Source organism: Lycium ferocissimum, chromosome 4, assembly GCF_029784015.1.
Source record: "Lycium ferocissimum isolate CSIRO_LF1 chromosome 4, AGI_CSIRO_Lferr_CH_V1, whole genome shotgun sequence".
NCBI lineage: Eukaryota > Viridiplantae > Streptophyta > Magnoliopsida > Solanales > Solanaceae > Lycium > Lycium ferocissimum.
In genome coordinates, this window is record NC_081345.1 from 20,322,328 (window position 1) to 20,333,129 (window position 10,802).

At 32.2% G+C, this 10,802-nt stretch overlaps 1 long non-coding RNA gene across 2 annotated transcripts; it reads left to right on the top strand.

The window, feature by feature from the left end:
* Window positions 1-1,530: 1,530 nt before the first annotated feature.
* On the top strand, window positions 1,531-10,048 carry LOC132051765 (uncharacterized). 2 transcript variants are annotated; one of them, XR_009413877.1, is made up of 5 exons: window positions 1,531-1,741; window positions 7,457-7,587; window positions 7,730-7,848; window positions 8,242-8,308; window positions 9,839-10,048. It is a non-coding gene; the product is annotated as an uncharacterized LOC132051765 (long non-coding RNA). The 2 variants fall into 2 exon arrangements; XR_009413876.1 differs by lacking the exon at window positions 8,242-8,308 and having other exon boundaries at window positions 1,562-1,741.
* Window positions 10,049-10,802: the final 754 nt, after the last annotated feature.

The window sequence follows — 10,802 nt, forward strand, 5'->3', positions numbered from 1 at the left end:
ATTAAAATTGAAGTGCATACGTGTATACATGAGAAGAGAATAAATATTCAGTACTATGACATATATCCACGTGGGATAAAAAAGTAATTTAGTAATGTGGCCGAGAAATATGGGATGGAAGGAGTACTTCATTTATTAATTCTTAAAGAACTTGAAAAGTCAAAAGTGAACAAGTAAAAATGCACGGAGGAAATAAATGTATCGGAGAATTAAAATTGAAGTGCATACGTGTATATATGAGAAGAGAATAAATATTCAGTACTATAACATATGTCCACGTGGGATAAAAAAAATAGTTGGCTAAAGTGCACAATTTATATAGCTTTTGGTACAAGCATTCATTGTTGTGTTAGTCCATCTTGGACACTTATATATAATAGAAATATCGCTGGCTACATTGATAAACTTCATCTACAATTTCAATTGCAACTCTTGTTTAAACCATTCAAAATCTTGAATAAATATCGTCAAATTTTGTACACAATTTCCTTACACCATTTTCAAAATATCTAAACAACACGCAATCCAAAAATTTCAAAAAAATCACATTCGAAATTCAAATTCATCTCTTTAAGCTTGCTCAATTATCATAGCCCGTACGTTATCTTTCTAGTCTTTCACCACCCCAAATCTTATAAAAATTAATAGGTTCGCTATGTATGTGATGATGCAAATAATCTTAAACTCTTAGACTACTAACTCACGCCACGAATAAGTTAAAGAGAATGACAAAACTTTTCATGAAGTAATAAGTAAAATCGAAGGAGAGGAGAATATTAACAAATAGCGACTTTTTGGTATGTTAGTCAAGTTTTAATTCGCATTTCACAACTACTTAAAAAATTAGTTTTAATGCAAAAATAAAAACTGAACAGAAATATCCCTAGCAAATATGAAGAAAAAAAATAGTATAGTGTGCTAAAAATCAAAGAATTACTAGAGTTTGAAGTGTGTCGTTCAAGAGTATGAACCATTATTTTCAATAAAACTCCATAATATTTTCATATAATTTCAGCAGTATAAGTTTGAATTCCATGACACAGTCTTGAAGTTTCACTTTTATAGAATCAACATTTTTATAATTTCAATTGTATACATTTAAGTTTCAGGACACGGTCTTGATTTTAACTTGTAAAAAATCTCCAAAATAATCCATTAACATTATTCGAGAAACACATATCAAGACACTTGTCCTGTAATTCAAACTTATACAATTGAAAAAAAAAATGAACCTCTAAAGGTGATACTTCATGATTGTGTCATAAAGTTCGTACTTATACAGTTGAAGCCCTCATCTTATTGATTTTTGAAAAGAAAATTAAAGAAAATAAGAAAATCAACAGGTAACAGATAAATGGAAGACAAATCAGCTAAAGGAACATCAATCAACAAAAGAAGACCATGAACACAGAAAATATGAAGTATGAAAGTATGTGTCATATAAAAATGACATCTTTTTAGGAAGTCTTACACTTTTCTACTAATATAGAAACATGAGAGAAAGTTGGGATCGTCGTCCGTCCTAAGGGCAATTATGACATTTTAACCAAACCCAGAAGCTTCTTTTTATTTTATAACCAAACCGACAAGCTTCTTCTTTTTAATCAAACCCACAAGCTTCTCCCCTTCTTAGAAATACAGTATACTCACCTTCTTCTCCAAAAATCTATCAGCAAATCAAGAAGCTTTTAGTAGAAAAATATAGTGATCATCTAGCTCAGACCGTTGCTGCAATTTTCAGGTATTTGTTTTTGAAGTTTTGTTGGTGAAAAAGAATGATAAAAAATATTGAGTGTTGATTTTGACTTCAATACTATTTTGATAGTGGATATTCGAGATTCTTTGTCTTTTAAGTGTTACTTTGAAGATCATCTCAATTTGGTTCACAAAAAAGTTTAGTTATAAAATGGGTACGATGCTACCAGTTGGATTTTCGTTGATTTGGTTGTTGTTTATTTGTCCAATTTTGTAGCATTTTGATCCCATTCTTCCTCTCATGTGGACTGCTACTATGGCTTTGTTATACCCCATTTGGACCGGGCTAAATTAGGTACAACATATTGGAGATTCCTATTTCGCTTTATTTTAGGAGTCGCCACCTAATTGATTTTAAGGTGAATTAGGGCACCTAATTATTAACTAAGGTAAAGCTAACTAAACCTCCGTTAATAGTCTGCTTAATTTTCAATTCTAGGTAAGGGTTCTAATTATCCTAAAGGGAAGGGGTTAGGCATCCTCTAGGATCCGCTAACTACGGTTTACCGGCCAAACTTAGGTTAATTAATTAAGGTTAAATATAGTGCTTAAATTTTAAGAAAATAGCTTGTACATATTACTAAGGTTTTAAAGGAAATGTAATAATGTCATCTAAACTAACTTGTAGAAAATATAGTAATTTGCATAAAGGAAATGCTTTTAAAATGGGACTCATAGATGCTGTTAAAACTTAAAATGAAAATAGTAATAATATAATATTTTGTATAAAATAATAGCTTGAGATAAGATTACCTTATATGTAGAAAATTTAAACTTATTATAAACAGAGTGCAAAGAGGTTAAAATAATGTAAATGAAGCTTCAAAATTCTATTGATTAGATATTCTTTGTCTAGTCTAAATTTTTCCCTTTTTTTTTTTTTTTTTTTTTTGTAAATAGAATGCAAAGGGTGATGAATTTTCTTTCTATTTTCCTAACTTTATTTAACTAGGCTCGGATAAAATATGTTTAGTTGGATGAATCTTGAAAACAACGTTTTATAAAATATACTTATATTATTATCTACATATTAATGACGTTTCGAAATCTTCAAGATAGTAAGTGTGGATCATGATTCCTTTTAGCTTAAATATATACTTATGCCGCTTTATAAATCAATTATTCTAAGAAAGATACATGTTATAGGTATTGTAAATAATTTTAACATAATAAAAGAGAATGAAACTCGGAGAATTAATTGTTGGTCTTCCTAACTACCCGTCACTAAAACTAAACCTACTAATCTTGCTAAGGTTCATTTAAGCTAAGAAAAAAAACAAAACAAACAAAGGGTTAGTTGCAAAATCAAATACACGAAATAAATGAGGGGTGAAAATATAAATGGGCCCAGCCCTTTTAAAAAAAAAGGGCTGCTGCAATGGGACTGCTGTTGGGAATGGGTTCAGCCCATTTTTAGGCCTGTGGGGGACTGTTCACGCCTATTGGGCTTTGGCCCAGAATTTCTGTTTTGCTATTTTCTTTGCTGCGGACAGAACTGGTGGGAGGAATGATGTATCGTTGGGCCTTGGCCCAACACCGAACGCTGAAGGGAGACGAGTCCCTCGGACTCGTATGCGATGACCATGCATAAAACGAAAGAAAAATATTAGCATGCAATCAATAAATAAGGCCAAACATGTATAATGTAAATTCAAAACAGACCAGTGGGTTATGTATATACTATGTATATTTGAGTATATTTTGTGTATACACATTCATAAGGATACTTGGAAGGTTAATATTGGAAAGCTCTTGCCCCCGTCTTTCCGATGCTGCACAAGTTCCAAGAGATTTCATGAATCCCAGGCATGGCTAACACCGGGGAGGGTTCAAGCTTAATCCATAATGACCGACCAATCTCCCCACAAATGTATTAATCAAAGCATGCTCTAAATATACACAAATATATACATACTCCCCATATGAAAACACCTCTGCCTATAACACAACATGCTGCTTATATTCTTATTCCTACTTTTAACCCAACAAGACAGAACACTTAAATTTTACATTTAAGTGCACTCTTAATCTATTGAATTCTACCTGACTCAAACATGAAGGAAACTGAAAGAAATGAGTAGCAAGAATAAGAGGATCACATACAAAAGTAGAAACAACCTTGTACCAAAACTGGTCCACATGAATTTAGAGATAAAGGAAACATCAGGGCACGCAAAGAATGAAATGAGCTAAATTAAGGGATAGGATCACAGAGGAGTGATGATGTACAAAAAAAAGAATCAAACATCATACATGCCATGCACAAGTTTTGGTTGTTTATTAGCATCTAGAAATAGTGGACCTTCTAGGCAATTCAACATAGTTTGAACTCAGTTGGACAAACAGGGGAACCTAGATGAACATTGTCTGGACGAATACCGTTAAGGAATCGTCAAATGATGGTCATTCTAAGCCAATCAGAGGTCAACTAGACCCTCGAACAAACCGAAAGTAAAACACAGGTTGACAATAGCATTGAACACCATAGTTTGAGAGTTAAATCCCTGCATATTTATCTAAACCTCAACTGAATCTGGGTGTATAACCATATTGGACTGCTACTAATCACCAAAGGACCATGCTAAACGAGTTGAATAAATATGTAGCCTATGAACCAATCTGAACATATTAATCACTTTAACACCATATTACTTTTGCAATGCGAAAATGACACGTTTATACATCAAAGGAGCTGGACTAACATTGACTAACACTCAAACATATGTGAATTTAGATTCGACACACATAAAGACTAGTTAATCAGTACATCCTTAAACTTAACCTTCGCACTAATCAAATTAAATCAAACTAATCATACAGCACAATCATCATCCAACACATAAGAATTTAAATGACACTATATTAGAACAAACCAACTAACAAGAAATATCGTACAAGAAACGTGGCTTAAATGTACAAACTGTATCAACGAGCACAAAAGCATATCAAACTACACAAACCGAACTTAATACATAAACACATGAATATGTCTTAAACTGCCAAAACCGAGATCAACTAACTAAGGAAGAATTGTTCATTGGCTTAAACAAACTAAACTAAGTTGTCGCAAATAAACATGCTTAAACACACAAATAGACGAACACAGAAACATGCAAACAGGCTTGTCTATTTAATCAATTAATAATGCTTTAATCTCAGAATAATAACCTAAATGACAGAGAGCAACTAAAGAACATAAAAACGAGAATGGAGAATCACCTGCTTCGGGTGCAGCGAAGTGAGGCTTCGGGTCTCCGATCTGCCTCGAAACACCACAAATTCCTTAGTTGGTACCACTCGAGTTCGAGACAGCGAAAAAGGAAAATGTTTAGTATTTTCGAATCGATATTAGGCGATATGGTGACTGCTAAAAAAGACAACTAATATTTTAGAGGGATTGTTAGACAACTTAAAAGAACTCCTTTTTTTTTTTTAGAGGAATTTTGTGCGGCTAAAAAAAAAACCTCCTCAATGACTCAAGAAAAAAGATTATTTATATGAGCCAACTAGGGTTTTGCTGGGTTTTAAAATTTGGGCGGGATTCTCTCGGTCAAACTCGTTCGGATTTTCGATCAGAAGGGAGAGGAATAGACAAAAAAACTCATTAAAATCTTGTACCATAAAGTGAAATGGAATTGATAAAGGAGCGGATTTGAGCTTGCAATCGGACAAAATCCATTAAAGCCTCAGATCCAAAGAATCAAAAGGAGAAAGAGGAAAACCCCCTTTTCAACGTTGAACTGTGATGGGGAGGTACAAGCGTTAATGCTATTCCCGAATTGTCCATGCATGGACTGCGAAGATCGAAAGGGCTCTGGGATTTTGCCGTTCACGGCGTTGAAAGAGATGAGAGAGAGAGAGAGAGAGGGGTGAGGAGAGAGAGGAAGAAGAGATGCGACTGATGGTGAGTGGGAAATGAAACCCTACTGGTTTCATTTCCTTTTTCTGAAATGAATCGGGTCGGGTGAGGGTGGTGGGCTGGGTAGGTTTAGATAATGGGCTGGGTCGGTTCATCCGGGTATGGACTGGAATATGGGCTAGTAAAAAAATATTGCTATTAATTGGGTCTAGATTTGAGGTTAATGAATGAAAGAAATAATTTGGGCTTCTGAAATTAAGTAAAAGACCCATTGTAACTAATTACATAATAACGGTGCCCAAATATTATTTAATATAAAAGTATGTAATTATTAATGCCCGGATAAAAATTATATTGCGTCGTAATAGCCATGCAATAATATTTTGAAAATTGACAGTAAATAAATGTCATTATTTAATTTTGCGAAAATAAATGCGACGCGTGCGCGCAGTCTAGTAAAAAATGCTGAAACGATAAAAATGCGAATTATAATAATACTGGTAATAATAATAATAATAATAATAATAATAATAATAATAATAATAATAATAATAATAATAATAATAATAATAACAATAACAATAACAACAACAACAATAATGATGATAATTGATAAAGACAGTAGCGACAGTAGTAATAATAACAGCTAGTGACCGTGATAGAATAACGGAACACCGGTGTTAATAAAAGTTAATAATTATAGTAAAATATAAATAATTATTCCTTAAATTTCCAAGAATACTAAAAATGTAAATAAATATTTGGGGAAGGCGGGACAAAATTGGGTGTCAACAGGCCTGTCTGCCAAATGGTGTCTTAATGTTTTGGTATTTTAATTTTAGTTATCTATCAAAATTTATGACTCATTAGCCATTCTTCTTTGTTTCCCTAGAAGGAAAATACAACACATTTGTTAATATGGTTTATCTTTAGTTAATTTGTTAAGGAGCAATAGTAGTATCGTTTATGTTAAATTCATAAATCCCTCCCTACAACTCATGAATTAAGATTTCTCACAGCAACAAGGTCTACTCAACACGAATTCCTGAGAGGTGATCTATGTAGAGAAAAGGAAACTGGTTGCTGGTCCATCAGCAATAAAGTTTGAGTTTGACTCGCAACATAGAATTCGTATCTCCCTTAATGCTCAATCCAAGTCCTATTTTACTGTGATTTCTAGGGTTTATTTGTTCATTTATATATGTAAAATCGATCTTCCGTGTAATTCCAGAATTCGTGATGAAAGAGTATTATGTAGTACAATCTTTTGAACAATTCTTCCGTACGACAAGCTTTAGCTTTTTGATTTTTGCAGAAGATAAGTTTATGTGCTGCTAATATTTAGTAGAAAATTGTATAGTATACAATATTTTTCAAATTTGTAATGGATAAGTTTATATTTTCAATTAAATATTTTAGCTTGCAAACAGAAAAATAATTAAGAAAGAGAAGGTCAATTTTCATGTTTTTTTAATTGTAATTTACCTGTTATTCTGGTAGATACAAAAATTAAGATTTTTTTTTAAAATAAATTAAATGCAGCTAGGATCGTCGAAGCTTCCTTTATGTTCTATTTTTAATTCTATTGATGTTTACTGTTATTTTGTCATTTCCCTCTGATTTCAAAAGTGCTTCATTTTTTTTCCTTGTCAAGCTACCTGGGAGAAATTTAAGTATTTGCTTTTTGTTCCTTATGATGTAGTCTTGATCCTTAGCTGTGTGGCTGACAACTGTTCATAGTGTATCTTACTGTGAGAAATTCAAGAAGAAATTTAAGCAGGAAAATCCTAATGCGAAGATTGTGCTAGCTGTTACTTTCATAATCATGTTTCTCCCCTCCAGGTCCTCCCAGGGCCATGTGTCTGCAGTTTCCCATGGGAAAGGAAGGCCAAAAGAAAAGATCAAATTATCATCCAGTATAAACAATTGATCGCCTATGAAATTTTTTGTTGATGACTTCATGTTCCTTGGAGGTAACTTCATCTTTGTAAAAGAAGATACAAATTTTATTGAGAAATTGCATTAGAACTTACATATTCCAGCGTATACATCCGTCCAAATTCTAATATTTTCATAATTTTCAGTTTTTATTTGTTCGTTTTCGTGTACTTGCAGACTTTACTCCTTACTGTGAGGTATTTCAAGAAGTTGAAAAAGGAAGTCAAGAAAGACCAAGAGCTGGAATGAAGGATCAAATGAAGATCCATGAGCGCATAGCAATTTTCTACTTAAAGGTACCTTTTAGTTGTCTTATACTATCTTACCTCATTACTTGCGATAATCTTCTTACCGTTGGATTACTATTGTGAAAGAATATCCTCATAACTTGCAATAATCTTCTTATTGTTGGATATTTTAAATCATCCCTGAATATTGTGAAAGTGAACGATTTTTAAGTTGGCTTTGGGAAGAGCAGCATCTGTAGAATTGATCAAAGATTTGCTTGAGCTTCTCATTTCTTTGAAAGATATCTTAGATGCACCAGAAAAGGTTGTGTGAAGAACCTTGGTTGGTGAGTTTGGCCTGTAATATTATGTTTATTTAACTATCATTTCTCATTAGATGCTTACCTTTATATTTATCTTTAGTGCATTGAATCTACCATTAGTTTCACTTTCATCTTTTAGGATATCGTGTATGCTTTTAGAGGTAGTAGATGTTAGCATTATTAATGGCCTGACTTTGCTACTTAAGGTACTATCTCAGTGAATTTTTTTGTTCAGTTGTAAGTTTTCATGACTGATAGTTCTCATTAAATGCTTGGATACGCTTTATATCTTAAACATTTAGGGACGGGAAAACTCCTCTCATTTCTTACCTTCCATTTTTAAGTCTTAGTTTAGATTACGGACATATGGCATAAGTTAAAATTAATGGCTAAGATTAAATTGACTAAAATAAGACCTTAATCATGGTTTAGTAAATAATATCTTGTCCATAAATATATTAAAATCTTTTCTCTATCTTCCTCCTTTTCTTTTCCTACGTACAGTATCTATGCTTCCTTTTTGAATTGATAACTTACATTGTGTCCCAAATTTCTTATCGAGTTAAACTTTTTATTGCATTTTTCCTTTGAATCTTTTTCTTTAAAATTAGCTTAAATTACACATTAATTATAATTTAGTTAGAGAATAGGAAAAGTACCAATATAGTTAGGAACAGGAAAGAACAAACAATTTAACGGGAGAGCAAAATTATTAGGTGTACGAAAATAACCAATAAAATATTATATTATTTAATTTTTTTATCATTAAATATTTAAATTTAACAAATTTGCTTGAAATCCTAATATTGATACGGAGTATGATTTGTGCTGGTAGCTAATTTCTCCTTTTTCAATTTTTAAAATTAACTAATTTTAAAGATAAGATCCAAAAGAAAACTGCAATTGAAAGATTAATTAACTCAAAAAGAAATTGGAGATAGAATGTAAGTTATCAAATCAAAAAGGAAGTAAGTAGATGTACGTAGGAAAAGAAAAGTAGGAAGAGAGAGAAAAGATTTTAATATATTTATGGACAAGATATTATTTACTAAACCATGATTGAGGCCTTATGTTAGTCAATTTAATCTTAGTCATTAATTTTAACCTATGCCATGTGTCCCTAATCTAAACTAGAACTTGGAGAAAATGGAGAGAAGAGAAATGGAGAGGAGCTCGATCCAACATTTAGAGACGTGTAGAGATGATAAGTTTTTTCACTATTTATCCAAAATAAAGGTTCTTTCCATTAACTTCATAATTTTTCAAACACTGAACGTGACATTTCAATCTCCCCTTTACTCTGCGTCATTTTTTTTTGGTGTGGGATGGCTTTGTTTATGCCAAGATACGTTGATCGAGTAGACTGTTTCAACTAAATTGTCTATGTCAAAGTATTATACAGTTTCTATGCATCTTTGTTTTGTTCATCTGAAAGGATATTTCAGCTAGGTGAACTTTATGTATTGATATAATGAAACTAATGGTCTTTTGAACTATAGAACTAACTAATGGTCTTCTGATAAGCAGCTTCCCAACCGTATCTGTTTGAGCCCATTTTGTGGCTTGCTTATTTAGTATTTCCGATAGAAATTATATATCTCCAACTTTTCTGGAATTTCAATATCATTATCAAAGAGAAGGCATGTATCAGTTGGGCTACTGCAATTAATTTAAAGGCTTATATCTTTTCTGTATATGTTTGATTCAAATCATGTCCTTGATGTTTTAAATTTTAGGCCACCCTGGTACGACTTGCATAACAGAGAATGAGAGAAATGGAGAAGTAGACACAACAGAAATAGAGAATTCAGCCATTTTCACAGGAAACAACCTATGATAATAGGTTTGGATCAACCCGCAACAAATCTCCTCATAGACCCTCCTTTTCTCCTGAGAGATGTCTCATCAATAAATTGTTATAGTTTGATTTGGAGATGCTTGCTTCCCCCAAAATAGAGTCTGGGAGGGGGGAAAGGTTTACTATACTTGAATGTACATGTTATAAAATTCTTTCTTTTGTTTTGAATTATGTTAAAATTTCTATTTAGATATGGAATTATGCATCACTGATGCATTCGTAAACCCATAGGTATTCTCTTTTTCAGGATTTATTGTTATTTACAGTTTTTGAAATTATGGTTATTTTCAAGTAGTTATTGCCATTTAGGATTTAAGTTACATCTGAATGAAACTGTGCAAGTAGAGGGTAACCACATTAATTAGTATCACATTTGTAAATGTTGGGCCCGTGCGCAGCACTGGCAATACTTATCTAGTATAAAGAAGAAATAGTAACAAATAGTAATTAAAATAGTTAAAATAACGCATATAAAAGACAATCTCAAAAAAAAGGAGAGGGCAAGTTTTTGATAATCCTCACTTTAAACATAAAGCCTCATTCTGTATTTCCATTATTGTAAAATTCCCTTGTTGAGAAAGTGATCGTCGAAATCTTGTTACTGCGTGCTTGTTGTGGTGTCTGTCTCTTTCATTATTCTCATTTAACTAGTATTAGTATCCGTGCGATCAGAGGTGTATCTAGCACTCTAGGTAGGGGTTCAATTGAAATCTTAACTTTTTACGCGGGGCATAAATTTATATGTAAAAAATTATTAAAATTGAAGTAAAATAGTAGATATGAACGCATAACTTTAAAAATATAACAGGTTCAATGCTAATAATATTAAGATTGAACCTATA